The sequence below is a fragment of the Battus philenor genome, unplaced genomic scaffold (genome assembly GCF_028537555.1).
Source record: "Battus philenor isolate CCGP_79_NKW_IND1 unplaced genomic scaffold, ilBatPhil1.0.hap1 SCAF_7, whole genome shotgun sequence".
Classification (NCBI taxonomy): Eukaryota; Metazoa; Arthropoda; class Insecta; order Lepidoptera; family Papilionidae; genus Battus; species Battus philenor.
Window position 1 is genome coordinate 1,331,154 of NW_027181737.1, and position 19,413 is coordinate 1,350,566.

Below are 19,413 nucleotides of genomic sequence, written 5' to 3' on the forward strand. Positions count from 1 at the left end.
CCGATGATAATATTCTCATCGTGGGGAAACAAGGTAAAGAGACGACGTGCGCTTGTTTGCTAACTCCAGAACTTTAACACCCTATATCTAATATATAAAATTCTCGTGTCACGGTGTTCGAACTTGAACTCCTCTGAAACGGCTTGACTGATTTTTACCAAATTTAATATGCGTATTCAGTAGGTCTGAGAATCGGCTACTATCTATTTTCTATACCCCTAAGTGAAAAAGGTTGTTCACACTTAAGATTTTTTTTTTTTTTTTTAACGAAATTTTTTGTTTTTATTTTTTTATGATACAGCATATAAGAATACATACAACCATAAATTTTCACCTCTCTACGATCAACCCTTATTTTTTATTTGTAAATTAAAATATCAATTTTTTTTGCAAAACAACGTTTGCGGGATCAGCTAGTACTATATATATTTACTACTGAAATTGTAATATGTCATCTATTGTGGAGTAATCTTCTGGTTTCTATGTTGTTCTTGGTTAAGGCATGGTATATATGTCAACCTTTTTTACATCAATTTAACATAATAAGTGTGCAACAATTTTTTTTATATGCCATCTCGTTCCCCCTGTTGTATTTGGGGCAAGAAATTTATTTAGCTATAACTTTTTCATTGTCACTATTTTATTTTCTTTCTTCTCTATCATCTTTGATCTTGTTTCATTCATCACGTTTTCTTTTGTTCTCTTCCTTTTATTTACAAGTCTCACACGCATCGCCTCTCTTTCTTCAAATTTCTTATTCACGTTTTTTTTTTTTATTTTATTTTTATTTTGCATTTTTTCTCTTACAATTCTTCTTTCGACTTTATATCAAGTAATTATTGGATTCTCGCATTATTGTGAAGAACTCCAGGTATATATAAACAACGTAGTATGCCTTTTTGTTACCTTTAGAGAGATGTAGGGAAAACCGGTGTAAAAAACAGAATCAAATCGAATGGCAATCTATAAATAAACACCATCCATTGTGACGAAGTAGCATCGGGATGAACAGACCAACCTTCCACCCTCCTCCCCTCTCCCCTCGGTCGCACCCCCGTTGCCCGCTCAAGTGTTTGACCGACTTATTTCCGAATGAATTGAAACCCTCGGTACGTGGTATATACGTACCCGACTCGTACCACATCTCACGTACCGCTAATAGAAATAGATATCTTTTGATTATTCTCTCGATGGCCTCAATTGTTTTGCAATGATGATTCCTTTGTGTTCATACATGTGCGGAATTTCAGAGATCTTTATCAGTTTTCTTGTTATTCTTAGTATTTGTAATTTACATATTCTTTTCGTTGAATTATTCTCTGTTGAAGTTGTTGCTGATAGCCCGAAGGCTTTAACAGATTCATCAGAGTTCACAGGATCCGTGAACTTAAAAACATAAAAGCTGTTCGGGCGCGTACCAGTTGCATGAAGAAGTTCGAACGTAGCAAAGCGCTTTACCCGTGTAGAGTTGGGTATTGTTTGTGTTGGTGTTCTGTGTATGTGGCTTGACGGCAGCGTGGACCAGAGGCGAGCCGAGGAAGGATCTGGATCCAACCACGGTTCAACCACGCTGTTCTAGGTTAGGAAGCGGGCGGCCGCTGTCTAAAAATGAGCGTTATGGTCTTTGCATTGAACCCAATTACCCAGCGGTGGAGGACTGAGATCTGCGATCGTAAATCGTGGACTCGAAACCCGTGACAGTCTTAAGTATAATTCACACTTTGTTAATAAATTATATGTGTAAGAAAAGACCAATATTTAGCCACTTCCGCACATGCAGTGGTAGTCATGCAACAAAATCCACCGCAAGCCCGCTAATAAATGCGTATGCGGCAAACAATGCGAATCACACAACCGCCACCGCAAAATTACTCAACACGTGTTTCACCTCTCCACGGGGCATCCTCAGGAGTTATGTTACACCGATTAGTGCCAAACACAGAGTCTAACTAATCAATAATAAGACACTGAACTGACACAAGAAGTGGCTAAATATTGGTCCTTTTCTTACTTAGGATGGACTTCCGCAAGGTAGCGCCTGATTCCATTAAATAATAAGTTATATAGGATTGCCTCTGCTCACAAGCAAGTTCCAGAGGATGGGCAGCAGCTTCCTGTGCGTACCATAAAAACAAAATTGTGATCGCACACGTGACTACCTGCAAGAGTGGTGATTATAGTATATAACTCCATAGAAATTTTTGAGGAAGCCCTAGGCTTTGCACGATTCTTCACTTTTATTATCATTTTGTATATATAGTGATTAGTGATAGGTGTAAAAGTTCATTAGTGAGCAAAAATATTTAAGGTTTTTACGTCTTTATTACAATGCCTTTTTTACTGAAGTACAAAAAATAATGTATCAACATAATTTTTGTCATTGTAATGCAAGAGGACATTAAATTCTAACAGTGCAAAATATGCAAGGACAGATAATAAACAATATGTTTTTTTTTTATTAATTCTAATTTGTATCGCTAGTGTTTTTTTACAATATTTTTTTTCTTCGTTTTTACTAAGCGCAGACAGTTGGGAGAGGGTTGCCGCTATTTGATACGGATCTTTCTTCTCCCAACTGCGAGGCACGACAGCGTTTTATAATTTTTATAATTTTTCACAATTTTCTCTTATGGGTTAATCCAGCTAAAATGTACACATATTAACAATAAAATTTGTAAGTTTTACTCAATTATATATTAGTTGGTACATTATTCTATTTCAAGTCGCTGCCCAAGCGCTACAGACCGTTAAATGCCTTGAGATTTAGGACAATGTGCCGGGCCAACTCATCAAAAGATTCTGCTGTAGATTTTTTCTTGAGTAGGTCCGGTAAGCTGAACGGAGGTATATTAAGGTTTTCCCATAAGGTCACGTGGTTACGTCTTTTGGATGCGAATCGGGAGCAGTGTCTGAGTAAGTAAACAACAAAACAATATGTAATACCAACTTTAGCTATCTGAATTTTGAAAACATTTTTTTATTATATTATCAATACGCTATTATTCATAGATTTAAGGCAGTGATTCCCAAAGTGGTCTATATCTACCCCTAGGGGTCTATGACAACCTGCAAGGGGTCTACGTCAGCGAAAAAACAATTTGGGGGTCCACGATAGTGGATCTCAACACATACACTGATAGTACCTATTTACTTACATCATACTATCTAATAATATCAAAACATTTACATTATTTAAAAAAGTACCTATGAAGTAAAAAAATTGTTTATTTAATGTTACGTAAATTTTACATAACAGGTACAAAATTTTATTTTGAGTAGTTTTAATTTAAATAATAAATGTATAAATTAACATGTGTTTTTACTTTAACTTTTTAACACTAAACTTCACTACAGTTAGAAATTTTCAGTCAATATCAGGTAAGTAGGGGGTCTACCCAACACGGTAAAACATGGCAAGGGGTCTACGACACAAAAAAGTTTGGGGAACTCTAATTTAAGGTGTACACCCTTTTCATAATACATTAACTAACAGTAAATGAGCTAAAAATAAGTAATATTGGACGCGGCGTGGGAAAGTTTCCCACTTGGTGGAATGACATAATTAAGGTTGCAGTGACTGGTCATCGCGGCGATCTTTCAGGTAAAGCCTATGTCTTGCCGATGACATCTATCTGCTGAAAGAAGAATAAAATCTAAACATTCACCATTTTAAATCTTTTACACTTAATACTAATCATCCTGTATATACACATGGACAAGAGCGATGACTTCGTAATCTTGCGTATTAAAAGCAATTTCTTATTTTTTGGAAAACAAAAATAAATATTTTAGGCTATCAATTTTTACAGATGTTACTAGTAATAGGGGATGCTGTAGTGGACGATCTACAGATGAAATAATAATGAACGTTAGAGGTCAAATGCTATGCCTATGAAGGATAAAAAAGTTTTGGAGTCTAGTTGTTTCTTATTGTTGTAATAAATGTATTTTAATTTATTTAGATAAAATTGTTTAGGTCATGGTTGCACAGACTTATTAAGACTAGGGAGGCAACTCGGGCAAATCATGAACCGATGGCGGGCCGGCCGCCAGAAGTATAGGTAATTAAATTTTTTGGTTTTATTCTGGAAAAGAATTCAATATTTTTCGAATGTACGAGAGTATTATTTTTGCTGTCGGCGGGCCACAAGTATTCAACCGGAGGGCCGCGGTCTGTGCATCCATGGTCTAGGTCAACGTGTGTTACGGATAACAAGAGTCAATCAAAAGAGTTTTGGACTCAGACATCAACTAAGGGGCACGAAGTCTTAGAGCATATATAATGAATTAGAGAGGTGACGAAAGAAGAATATTCCAACTAGCAGTATATTTTGTATTACTAGTATGTAAAATCAATTACAAGATTCCCTTTCTCTTAATAAATATTTACCTTCATGTCAGACCCAAAGAATACCGTATCGTTCATAGAGAAAATTAGTAAAGACGAAATGCAGCCAATTGTCCATTGATATATGAAAATACAACTAGCGCCATCTAGTTCTGTATAGCGAAACGTCACAAATTTTATGTTTACATTCTTTGTAACAAATTTTATTTATTAAATATCGGTGAGCTTAAATAAAAGCTGTTTTGATTGAATTAAAACGTAAGTAATATTTAAAATGCATCTTTTCGTTTAAAATAATTAAATCGCTTTCGAAAATAAACTCTTCTTTTGGAAAACATGCCTTTCATACAGAGAGGTGCACTCTTCAGTGGTGAATGGTGAATTTAGCGATGGTATTAAAAAAGATTATAAAGCATAAATACATGTTTTTGAATGAACATTAAAAGAATAATTTCTAAAGCATTACATTGAAAAAGGTCATGTTAATCGTAAATGAATTTAATTTACTTTATATTATATTTAATTACATAACAGCGATATTAATATTTATTGTAGGGTAGATACATATTTTGTAGATCAGATTTTAAAAACGAAGGTAGTTATAAAAATTATTATTGTACACAAGTTCATCGGAACATCGTCGACCTATTTAAAGGTTAAAAAAATATCTCCGCCGTATCAGCCGTTTGAATTTTAAGCTTCAATTTAATTAGCTAGATCTGGATTAACAGATCGCTTCCCAATGCGATAGTTTTATAGAATAAGTTATAAAATATTGTTACTCTAGTTTATGGATGCACAGACAGCGGCTCGCCGGTCGAATACTGGTGGCCCGCCAACAGCAAAAATAATACTCTCGTGCATTCGAAAAATATTGAATTCTATTCCAGAATAAAACCAAAAAAATTAATTACCTATACTTCTGGCGGCCGGCCCGCCATCAGTTCATGATTTGCCCGAGTGACCCCTAGTCTTAATAAGTCTGTGCAACCATGCTCTAGTTGGTATATTAATTCATTATAAAAAGGACTTTTGCCGACGCTTTTTCCAGTTCTTGAAATAGTCGGAATAGTCTTTTTCCGGTAAAGCCTTCAAGAGTATCGATTCGGTTTTTATCTCCTCAATTGCATTCTTTCATTTCTTGCATCAAAACTATCGTCCCCGGCTTATCCTTTTAAGTCAGCTGAATGTTCAGAAGTCACACGGAGCTAAATCAGGTAAACTATATGAATCTAGTTTTTGACAAAAAAAAGTCGCGAATAACCAATGCAGTATGACAACGATCAATCTAGACTTATATATAAATATATATATATATATATATATATATATATATATATATATATAATTATATATATAATTCAATTCGTAAGTCGAGTTTCTGTCATAGAATAATATAGGGGAACGAAAGGCCCCCGTAAAAGATCCAATCATGCCGTATCAGTAATATTTTTAATAGACTCAAATTTTTTTTTTGCAGTCGTGTCAGTACATCGATGCCAAAGGCATAATAGACTACTGATAAGATTCCCCCATATACATTTGTGAGGAGATACACCAATACCTCACGTTGCGTCGTGGTTACGTTCCAAAAAAACACGACGCAAATTAAATGGCCGCAAAGTGAATTAGGATTTTGTATAGCAAACCATGTAAAGATTGAAGATAGGTTTCAGGGTCACGAAAATACTCTTTTTTTAAAGATTATTAAACAAAGTAAATATTAAAAAAAAGTAATATAACTCTGCCAATAAATAAATTGGAATAATATTTACCTTTTTTGTAACCAGAAACTACACGAAAAATTTATACAAATTTATTATTCTCTTTAAAATAAAGCACAACACACTACATTACAAAACACTACGTAATTGAAACTGAACTCTAAAATTAGCAAAACAAAGTGAAAATAAAACTGTAATAAAATTGCGTTGATTTTTAGTTAAAAAGGGAATCTCCGAGTTTTGATGGCATGGCGCTATTAGAAACAAAAGTGTTGCCATCTTTTAGAAAAAAAGGAAATTTCATAAAAAGACTCGAACCCAAAACAACGCAATCTCGAAAATCTAACGACGCACGGTGAAAATTAGTAGTAATTAAACAGCGACGCAACTTCGAAAAACGTAAAACCAAACTACGCAAAGCGAGGTATTGGTGTATACTATACTATAATCGCCCCGCTTGGCAGGCGGTTTGGCGATCGCAGTATTGTGGTATTTTGATACGTAGATGACGCTACTGCGCATCCTCTGGAAACTTATATGTAAGCCGTGCTGTTCCTATATAATTAATGCACAAAGTTAGAATTATATATAATACGGTACCCCGGGAATCGAAGCCGCGACATACGATCGTCTTTTTCTGTAGTAAACTTTAATATATTCTTTTTAAACTCATGAATATAATTTTCGTATATTCAAGAATAATTTTTAGTAAATTTAATATTTAATGCTGCACTGTTTTAGAGAGTCGGAAGCTCGGGCTATCAGGAACGCTTCACCGCGGGCTTTACCCGGAGCGCATCTAAGAATACGTGCAAACATTTCATCTCCCGGGATGAGATGTTGCATATATCTACGTATAGTATATGTGAAACAAGAGGCATCGCATTGGGGACACATTTTAATATAAGTTTTATAAAGAGAATGAAATATTTCAACATACACTTTAGAGTCAGTCGGAGATTTCTTAAGGCAATGTAAAAACTATACAGTATGATTGGTTATATACATAAAACCTTCAAAGGGGTGAATGAATAAATAATTTGCTATAAAATAATGTAAGTTGGGTGTCTACCTACACCGTGTCTACCGTCTCGTCGTCACTCGAGAACCTTTCAACTCCAACGCCCATCTTGATTCTTCTAGTTACGTCGGTGATTCTGGTTCTTTTCTCATCTCCTCATTTCTAATTCGATCTTCCTGTGAAACTCTGAGCATTGCCATTCAGCCTTATCAGGCCCGTCGTAAGTGACCACGTCTCGGATCCGCTTGTCATCACCGACAAAATATTAGTCAAAGACCTTCGTCTTCAGATATTGCGGTATTTTCAACAAGAAGAGGTTTCGGTTTTGATTTTTTTTTTTGGTTTCGGGGGGGGAATCTTCCGGCGTTCAAGATGCCCCGCCTTTGGGAGGAGGACAGGGGTATGTGGAATTCCTACCCACTAACCCCCCCCCCTTGGTCGTCCTCTGCGCTATACGGAGGACTGCGGTATCTCCCGGTCAGGGATCGCCACGCGGTCTTCCCTCGCGCCGTGCTATTTTTTCGATAGCTCGTCCCGGGGTATGCGTGAATACGCTACCCCAGAAACCCTCGTGGTGCTATCACGATGGTTCGAGACCACGTCGGACCTTCGTCCGCCTAAGAGTCGCCGGAGCTAGTCGGAGTTTAGGGCCCCCACCACAACCTCCCGCGACTCCGAAGGCCCCGTTTATGGTAGGGTAGCACCATCTCGGAGCTTCCTCAACGCTGCTCATCTTGTCCGAGCAGAGGTATCCTAACGGTAGAGATATTATCTTACACAATTCACACTTTGTTCACTAATTATATAGGATTGTCTCTACTAACAAAGTTTCTAGAAGATGGACAGCAGCATCCTCTGCGTACCATAATACCACACTGTGATCGCCACCATGCCTGCCAAGTGTTGCGATTATAGCATATTCCCTACCCTGAAATACTTATATGTCATATGCCATACAATGGTCGTTCATGGACTATAATGAAAAGACATCTACCCAAAAATCTATGTCTTCTGAAATAAAATATAACGTTATGGTAATATAGTAAAAATGCGTTTTCGAAATTCGGATTACTAAATATTGTTTACTATATGTCCTTCAGTTTTTGTACTGCCAGAAGATTCTAGCCTATTGCATTAGAATAGAAAAAATAAATCAATGTTACATATTTAATGATTACTTCATACGAGTTCTTTGGAAATAGGTGCAACAGCTTTCAGGATTTTTGCTGCCAAGTTAGCCATTTTACGAATTGGTTAAAAACCACGTTGTTTTGACTAGGGTAACCATAAGCAAAAAGAGAAATCAAGGAGTTATACTATTCCAAGTAAAGACAGAATCGTTGCTGGAGTTTCTTTCACATCTAGCGTCAAAGCCTTCCGATGTGTTACAAATGTAAATTTTTCCTTTTCCTTTTTGTCCCTTATTTCTAGGAACCTCTCGTCCTCCCTTGTCCCTATTAAGTGTACATTTTTAGCTATTTTTTTTGTTATTTACACGCTCCTCTTTTTCTTTTATAGATCTCTCATTCTTTTCTCTGTTATTCTTCTAATTCTCATTTCTTTTCCATATCTTGTTACATCACACATCGCCTCTCTTCCTTCGCCTTTCTTCCGAATACTGTAACATTTATAAATTTTTATTATCTTTATATTTGAAATTTTATATTAATTTAAATTTTATTTTGTATTATTTATTTTATTATCCTCTACTGTTAATAATCTTGGCCAGGTAATCAGACACACCACAGTAGGAATGCTAAACAGGTATTTTTGGGCGAGTGGCAGTCCGAGTTGAGTCCCTTCTAGGCGGCTTCCAAGCCTGGGCAAACGCATAGAGCGTCCGCCTAAGCGATATAAAGGCTTTGCGGACTCAATCCGGTAAAATTATTGTGCATATAAGGCTTGCGAGTTTTGCAACTTTGGGCAAAGGTTTCCCTTTGAACTCACGAAATCTATAAATGTCATATAGACAGCAAGCGAGACAAAAGATCCTTCAACCACTGAACTAAAATGCTCATTTTTAATGTTTGGCGAATATTTTTCAAAGGACATCCTTGCAAAGGATATACAGGATCGCACATCCTCCGGCCTGCACTTGCACACGTTCCGCTTGCACTCGTGATTGGCGATGCACCAGACGCCATTTTGAATATGTCCTTACGATGCTATTACTCTTTCGCTTATGTATTTTTATTGACAACATGTAAAACTGTGTACTTTTCTGTGTATATTTATATGTGTGTATATGCATAAATAAGTATTTTCATTTGTACGTATGTATGTTAATATGTATATATTTATATAAGTGTGCTTGTATATATGTACTTACACCCTAAGCTGCCCTCTCCTTCATGTCTCTCATCTCCATCCAAAGGTTGTCTGGTAGAGATCGCGTCGAGCGATAAGACCGCCTCTTGTACCTCTACATGAATTGTTTCTTTTTTAGTTGTTGTCTATGGAGTAAAAATTGTGTAAAGAAATAAAGTTACGTTAATATCTCTAATATTCATCATCATATCAGGTGATAGACGTCCACTGCAAGGTACAGGCCTCCTCCAACGATCATCACGATGACTGTTCTTGCGCTGCCGCATCCAGGAACTGCCTGCGACATCAACTAGTCAGTCCTAGTGGAAAAGCCTGTTGAATACAGCTGCTCGGTTTCTAGAAATTAATTTAGACTTTGAAATAAATAAAAATAAGAAAGAAAAAAGGTACATTTTTATTGATTGCTTAGTTTAAAATGAATACAGGCAATATATACAGTACAATGGGAGCTTATACTAAATTACATTTTTTTCTATAGACTACTTTAATACAAATGGTATGAAAAGATCAACATGTAGATAATTATAATCAGTAGAATTAAAGCTTTGTAAGGCTTTAAATTAAGGATATGTTATATATATTTACAATATAACATTAAACTTTCATCAACTCGTAACGCTAATATTAAGTCTTAAAAATTTACCAAATCCTTCATGGCTTTTAATCAACGCATCTATACAAATAAATAAAATTGGGTTGTCTGTTTGTAATGTTAAAATAACCGCTTTTTACTACATGCATTTAAATATATATGCGGAACGTATACCAAATTTTTTTTTAAATGGTTGTCCGTCTGTTTTTTTGGCTAATCTCCGAATTTAGATAATTAAATAAAAAATTAACGAAAAAAAAAACTCTTGAATTCCATGCGGACGATGTCGCGGCCACAACTAGTATAAAATAAATCTGACCTTTTATTTCTTACAGTTGAAAGTATTATATACATCTTACTATAACATTAAAATTTTAAGTCATCAAAATATGTCCAACATTTTGGCTAATATGGCTGATTTTGAAATTTCATTAAAAAGAGCAATTGTTGGGTTTCTAGTCTTCTCTTCTCCACAGATCATCGTTACGAGTTGAAGTAAAAGTAAGTTGCTTACTACTTATAATGTTATAATTATCGACGATTTAAAAGTGCATACATATAGTGCTACGATTTCGTAGCAGTGCTACGGAAATCGCAAGTCTACGCAGAAGCTGTGAAGCGAAACAGAAATGAACGAATGCCTCCGTCATGTCGGCGTTTGACCAACTTATTTTCAAATGAGTTGGAACCCTTGCACCGTCAATGCTAGAAACTTACTCTCGTTTCATTGGATAAATAAATACCTTTGATTTTGCTTTCCCCCGTTTCTATTCTTGTTTTACCACATTTATTCACATTTCTCTGTGAATATAAAAAAAAAAAACAATAAGGAGATGGAGAGATACATTTTTAGAATAAGTAAGAGACTAGTATCCCCCATTTTTGATGATCAGGCGACTGGGACTTTTTTAATCTGTTAATAATTTTAAAGTTAAACTTTATTTTCTTTTTTATTTCCATACTCTTCTGTCTTACTTCACATGATCTATCCTTCTTCTTCTTAAATTCTACAATTTCTATCTTTCTTTTCCTTACGCTTTACTGTTCATTCATCGACTCACTTCCTTCGCCTCGTTTCTTAATATCACAGGTTTTATCACCTTATTTTTACTTTATTTTATCTTTTAAATTACATTTATCACAGATTTACATAGTTTTTGTTTTATTTCTTTACAATTTTTTCTCATTGTTTTGGCTAATAATTGTATTACTTTTGTTTATTTCATTACATGTTTTACTTTTTTTTTTGGAAATAATGTCTTTATATCATAATTACTGAGTAAATGAATCAGAGAATTATTGAAGAGACGAGAAGATAAAATGTCTATTTCTACCTTTATATGTGAGTGTAAACACACTTCGTATAGGCTTTGATTACTAGTATGAATAGGAACCTGTTTCTGCACTGCATGTTTGTTTGATTCACAGCACAAAACGGCGAATGCAGCCTACCCGTGACGTCATCTTTACAACCTTAACTAGGAAGTTAACCTCCGAGATTCCGTATTGAATATACACGGATTCAAACCGTTTAAACTCTCATGCAATCTTTTAAATACTCTCGTTAATGATTTTTATATGAATACCCTCTTTATATACGATATAATTTTTCTTTAATATAATTAATATATATTTTGTATATGTATTGCAATATAAATTACCTATACACTAAGTCGTCTGCATTTTGCATTTGATGTGTTTGAAATTTTGCGTCGTATCCCAGTTTTTATTTTTTAATTTTAATTTGTATCACTAGTGTTTTTTTTTACAATATTTTATTTCCGTTTTACTAAACGCATTTGGGAGAGGGATTGCCGCTATACGGATCTTTCTTCTCCCAGCTGCGAGTCACGACAGCGTTTTATTATTATTTACAATATTTCTTATAAAGTTTTCTCTTACAGGTAAGTACAGCTGAAATTTATACATATCAACAATACAATTTGGAAGTTTTACTCAATTATATATTAGTTGGTACATTATTTTATTTCAAGTCGCTGCCCAAGCGCTACAGACCGTTAAATGTCTTGAGGTTTAGGACAATGTGCCGGGTCTATAACAAAGATGCACACGTGTAGAGATACTATACCCGTGTAGGTGTACAGTGTAGTGAATGAGGTTGTGTAAGCGATGACTGACACGGGCCTCTTCAGACCGCCCTCGCTTGCATGCGTAGGCGGGCGCGGCCGCCGAATCATGTGTATAAGAGTGATAGCTGTTCTGTGCATCGATATCATCAGGTTTCGATATGAGGCGCATGTTCTAACGTCAAAACGGAGGGAAGTCGATTGATTTAGACATCTTTCGTATATAAGCAAAAAACCAAAAGTAAGACAACTAATGTTAACACTATATCGTGTCATATGACCTAACTTTGTTTCCTATGTACAAAATGTGTTTGTTTGAAAATAAAAATTAAATTTATTATAATTAAATGAAGTGATATATTGACATTTGCTATTATAAACGTAAAAATTAAGAATTTTTGGTTCATATCTTTTACATTTAGATAAAAAGGTTCAAATGGGTCAACTAACTGTCAACAGTTAATAATGAAACTCGTCTCGTTTATTTTAGATATTTCCATAGCGTTCTCTCTTACCATATTTATGCAGTGCAGTGCTGCCGATATCAATTCTATATTTATTTTAAAGAAAAAATCTGCATGAAGTATTTATAACTTAAAAGGTTAGAGATTCCTTGAAAGATGTTTTTAACAAAATTGGTGTTCTAATGGAATCTTCGCAGTACATTTTTAATGAAATATTATTTATGCGCCACAATTTAAAATCTCATATTAAAAATAGTGACAGATATGATTAGAATTAAAAATAAACACGTAACAATAGCACTAAATATAAATTTATATAAAAAAAAAAACAAATTTTATTTTAACATAGGCAAATTCTAGGTTTCCATAATTTACTAAAAGTTAGTTACTTATTGCTATACATGTTGACGAGTTTTCAAGTACAATTACTTGTGTGTGTGTTTTACCCAAGAGGTTTAAAAATACGTTTACGTATCATAGGGCCTGATGGTGGTGCCCCGTATATCGGACTCGATCTAGGCGTCAATACCGACTAAAAACAATCCACTTTCTTCGGTATACCTGGTCTTCACGGCATGGCAGCTAAGCATTACTTCGCAGGGTGATTTAGCCGCAGCTTTCTCTAATAAAGTAGCTGTGCAGGCCAGTTTCTTTCGCTTCTGCTCTCCCCCCCCCCCTCTCTGTGTGTGTGCGCGCGTGCGTGCGTGCGTGTGTGCGTACGTGTGCGTGTGTGTGTGTGTGTGTGTAATTTATTACAAAGAAGTTTATATTTTGTAAAATTAAATACACAACAATAATAAATACTTATTTGGGTTTTAACTTTGAAACGTAGTTGAATAATTTTTTTTAAAAATTTTCTTCAAAAAGTTTTACGTGTCTTATTGTATACACATAAAGTTCCAAATCATATCTTAGACATTATTTTTGTTAGTTTTAAATTTACAATTAAAACTGCAGTATTAAATATGTTCGAAATGTGTGTAACTCAGTGTTTTGACTCATTTACCTGGTTGATATAATACTGTACACAGGTAAAATTATTAAATTTCATATAAAATAGCAACTGCTGAAGTTCTGGTCGGCTCCTCTCAACAGATCAGCGTTAAGCGGTGGTAGCTTACTACTTATGATGTTAAAATAATCGACGACCCAAAAAAATGCGTACCTGAATAAACGACAAACACATACACAGACATACACACACACACACACACGCTCGCACGCACACATATGTATATACCTTGTTCTTCTAACTTATTAGATCTAAACGTAATTTTATAACTTGATACTATGTTCTGTTTAATATTGTCCAAGTCTTAAATAAGCAGGTACATCATTTTTAATGTTGCTTGTATCATTTATATGCATCTGCTTCTGTTATTCTGGAATCAAATGTGTACGCATTAGCTACCGTATGGAGTTCCTTTGTCGCGTTAATGGCGCACTGATTAGATAACACGGTTTAGTTGAATTATGTTAATATACACTATAATATGTAAACACGAACAGCCGCGTGCGAATCGACAATAAACATAGCGTTCCGGTGCATCGAAGCCTCCATTCCTCTGACGTCATTAATGATGACGTCATCGCTTTGTGACATGATTCTATTATCCACTTTGAATCATCTGAAATTATCGCTTTATAGTGTCCAATGTTAAATATCAGGGGTGACCAAACTGCGGCCCGCGAGCCATGTGCAGCTCACGATTATTTTTGGTTTCGATTGATTGTCGAATTATATAAATATTTAAATTTATATAACCTATGTCAGCTCCTGGGAAACCTATAAAATTTTAATGGAATCAGGCGTTACCTTGCGGAAGTCCATCCTAAGTAAGAAAAGACTTTGTGTTTGGCACTAATCGGTGTAACATAACTCCTGAAGATGCCCCGTGGAGGGGTGAAACACGTGTTGAGTAATTTGGCGGTGGCGGTTGTGTGATTCACATTGTTTGCCGCATACGCATTTATCACCGGGCTGGCGCGCGGTGCACTTTGTTGCACGACTACCAATGCATGTGCGGAAGTGGCTAAATATTAGTCCTTTTCTTACTTAAATCTAAACAAATTACTGGTGTGAATAAAAAATATTATTATTACACCATAATATTGGAGAAATCCAAACACCTATCATAATTACCTAACCGGCGTCTTAAGTATTATTAGTGCTGTCATAAATGTATGCCATTATATCTAACTTCAATACACATATTTCGCACTTTTGTCATATAATTTCAATAAAAAAATATTTGTTTGCTTGTTTTAAAGGCGTATTATATAGCGGCTCACAAAAAATTTCAAATTTCGAACAATGGTTCGAACTATCAAAGAGCTTGGCCAACCCTGGTATATACACTTTTAACAAAGAGGTTCCTTATGATGTCAATCTTCAACTTGAAGCTATGAAAGTTATCAATACGTTACCTGAGAATTTTATTTGTCACTTGGGTCATTTAATAGGTAGACCGATAAATTGAACATCTAAATAAATACTAATAAACTGTTTTTTGATACCCATATTGTGGTGGTTGCGGAAAAATATGTACCTAGTACGCCATATTGGAACGGCGTCCATCTTGAATTTTAAATTTTGACATAATCATCGTGTTTTACTAGTGTAGCCCTTTCATTTGATACCCATATTGAGGGGGTTAAGGAAAAAAACGTAATCCGCCATTTTGTATCGGCGGCCATCTTAGATTTATAATGTTATTCATTTTATTATATTGTATTGTCTTCTAAATTAAATGTGAGTACCAAATTTCAGATCAATCTGACAACGGGAAGGTGCTTAAAGTTCAATTTCTAATTATGATCCAAATAAATTCCGTACGGGTCGAACTAAATAAAACCGTTTGATAAAAAGTACACCATCTGTTCTGCAAGCTTTCAAATATTCACTGCCACTTCGACCCGTACGGTCGATTGTTTTCTTGGTTAAGTTACTATTACTTTGGTAAATACTATCTATGATTAGATATCATGTATGTAATACTCAATTTGTCTTTACACTTGCGACTTCCCTCGTCAAAGACGATGTGTTGCCTTATCGCGCAGGATGAATTACCGTCTGTTCAGTGTTGTCATGTTCGAAATGTTCTTTTTTTAAAATTTCAATGACACCACCCTTCCACTATCAAACGCATTTTCAACCCAAAATTATACATAAGACCACATAGTTTTTAGATATATTTAGGTTGGATCGTATCATAAATGAGAAGATCCGTATAAGAAGCATGCAACATGCTCCTACATTCGATGGCTACATGGCTTTTGAAAGGTTTTCTTTATAAACAATGATGCCTTTAACTTAGAGCCTGTTTTTACTGTTACAATTCTAGACAGAGGAGGGAAGTCCTCAATGAACACCTGGGAATGGTGGGCCCAGGCAGTGCCAGACTTCTACTGGCTAAAATCAATTTTGGTCGGCTCTGTTACAATATTTTTAATAATAATATGAGTCGAAAGGTTGTCGAGAGGCGACCATTATCTGGTAGACACGTGGCCGCTCCAGGGGTACCGAAGATGACTGACGTGGAATTCCACATAACCCTGTCCTTCCTTCATAATGCAGGGTACCCCGATTTACACGATACTTGTTTTACACGTTTTCGCTTTTACACGGTTATCCAAATAAGTTTTTTTTGTTTTAATAACCGATTTTATTACCATCTCTCATAATGTTAATATTTCTGCTTCAAACATCGAATCGGCACAAATAACTTCGAGTGATGAAAGTGAATTCGAACCTTCGATTCCGAAAAAAGAAAGAGTAATTTCTGACAGTGATAAAGGATAATAAAACACCTTTGGTTTTATTTTTTGTTCTTCTGTTTAATGTATATTGTAATTAAATTAAAAAAAAAGTTTTTCCGTAATATATTAAATACATTTTAACTTGTCAATGCATTTTATTTTTATTTCTGTGTACACTTAAAAATATTGAAAAAAATCACAACTGTTAAATAGCGATATTTTGCATTTTCTGCAAGTTTTTCGATTTACACGGCTTTGACTTGAAAATTTTTAATTTTCGTTTTACACGTTCATCAGGAACGTATCTACCGTGTAAATCGGGGGATAGGTGTATTTTGTGTCCATCCTCGACTGACATAGTTGTGGTCGCGGAAAGTCGCTAGAAGCGTGCAGAACTGGTCATCGTGGCGATCTTTGAGGGGGGGGGGGGCATGACATGGGCGTCTATCAGCTGCAATGAAGAAAGTAGAAAATGATAACTCCATGGATTCTAATAACAATCTAACTAATTATATAGTCGTCAGTTTCACATACAAAAGCACCGAAAATAGCATATAATAGTTTCGCACTATAACAGTGAGAGAATTTGAAAATAGAAGCCGGACGATGAAGGCCCTCGCGAAATTGTTTGCCCTCCCGTCGTGTATTTGAAAAGCCTCCGGCGTACGGCGGAGTTCCCTTTTAACACTCACCGTGTCTGAAATTGTTCTCAGTAATTGAATATCACAAACAATTTACATTTAACCACCTAACACTGAAAACACGCGGCCGGAATGAACTTCTAATTGTGTACGGGAACTAATAAAATCTATTTATTTATTAAGGATTTATTCATATTACAAGTCACATAGGATTTATAGTGACGTCATTAAAGAATGTCTCCTTGACAATGACATCCTTCAACTTAAAAATCTGTGCGCCCACAAATAACTTAGACGGGTTTTGTTATTGTGGTCACTTTTACAATAACCTTATACCAGTAGACGTTTCATTCCACATACGCCCACTGGCATAGACATCTCCAAAGATATCTATGGGTGGATATACCATAATCGCCACGCTAGGCAGTGTGGTATTATGGTACGCAGAGGACGCTGCTGTCCATCTGCAAACTTGTTTGTAAGGAGTGCAATCCTGTATAATTAATGCACTAAGTGTGAATTATTTAAGATTGCAACTCGAGAATTGAACCCGCGACCTTCAATCACAAGTCTCAGTCCGCAAGACTACCAATGCTCGGATAAGATGTACCCTATATTACTTGACAGCAAATTAACTATATACTTCTTTACACTACCAACCATTACATTGTATATTAGATTTTTTACATAGTTGTAAATTATTAATGATTGCATCGAGAATCGAAACTGTGGCATTCGATCGCATGTCTCAGTCCTTGGATTTCCACTGCTCAAATTAAAAACAACATTTAAAGTTAATTATTTATTTTTGCTTTTAAGTATTGGACTCTGTGTTTGGCACTAATCGGTGTAACATAATTCCTGAAGATGCCCCGTGGAGGGGTGAAACACATGTTGAGTAATTCGACGGTGGCAGTTGTGTGATTCGCATTGTTTGCCGCATACGCATTATCAGCGGGCTGGCGGCACGACTACCACTGCATGTGCGGAAGTGGCTAAATATTGGTCCTTTTCTTACTTAGGATGGACTTCCGCGAGGTAACGCTTGATTCCATTAAATATTAAAGTATTTATCTTTTAATTAACAATATTCCATTACATCTCCAAATTTAATATCATTTATTTTTATAAATATATATCATCCGTTATCACAATACAGACTTTAAAATATAAATACATATATAAATAATAAAACTTTAAAATAAAAAATAATTTTATTGTATAATGTATATATTTAAATTTTTATTCCGGTACGTGTATAGTTTGCTTGCATTATAATAAATTTTATTGTTACAACATACCTGTATAAGTCGAGAATGTATGACAATGATCATATCCTAAACTGAATTTCTATGTTAATGAATAAATACATAAATCTTCATATGAAGTGGAGCGCATCATTTGTTCATCTGAACGTCACCGTTCCCGAATGGAGATCACAAGTGACATGCTGCGTGGGTGCCCCACTAAGTGAATGAAGGTCGCAGGAGGTAGTTGAATGCGAACAGCGAGGCACCAGTCATTGTAAGGTTCATTGTTGAAGGCTTTTGCCTTGCAGTCGATGTTTCGTCAGCAGATATATCGTGAACGTATTTTTTGTACGAATAGAAATTCATATTTAATGGAATCAGGCGTTACCTCGCGGAAGTCCATCCTAAGTAAGAAAAGGACCAATATTTAGCCACTTCCGCACATGCAGTGGTAGTCGTGCAATGAAATGCACCGCCCGCCAGCCCGCTGATAAATGCGCATGCGGCAAACAATGCGAATCACACAACCGCCACCACCAAATCACTCAACACGTGTTTCACCCCTCCACGGGGCATCTTCAGGAGTTATGTTACACCGATTAGTGCCAAACACAGAGTCACCTCTCTGTGCCACCGCATTTATCAGCGGGCTGGCGGGCGGTGCATTTCATTGCACGACTACCACTGCATGTGCGAAAGTGACTAAATATTAGTCCTTTTCTTAAATAGAAATTCATTTAACATTTCTTCGATAACGACTCTACGAATGTTTTCATAAATAGATAATAAAGAAAATAAAAATGCGCAACGCTATACAAACTCGAATGAATGCGGAGAGATAAAAAAAAATATATAACCAATTCGCAGTCGGCATCCCATTCGCGCGACTTCACACTGCACTGAACACCTCTACACCTTAATTGGTTTTCAAACCGCGGGCTTACCTCTCTATTGAGTACAATCGGAGAAAAAAGTGTATTCAGGTAACGATTTCGAGTGCGAAGGCACCGTGGGCGTGCACTTAAAGCCTCGATGAATGTACAGCCTGTCAAAACCAAGACGCGGCGGACAATAACCGGGTCCTCGCAGCCAGTTTTATTCTTATTATTCGTATACAATACCACGCATGGTAATTCAACGGATGGACATTTCAAAAACGATGTTTGAAATATAAAAAGTTTTTAACTAAATCTAAATAA

General features: G+C 35.7%; 1 protein-coding gene across 1 annotated transcript in view; it reads left to right on the forward strand.

The window, feature by feature from the left end:
• Positions 1–19,413, forward strand: part of LOC137931038 (uncharacterized) — a 282,114-nt gene that overhangs the window by 21,591 nt on the left and 241,110 nt on the right. The gene's annotated exons all lie outside the window — the stretch shown is intronic.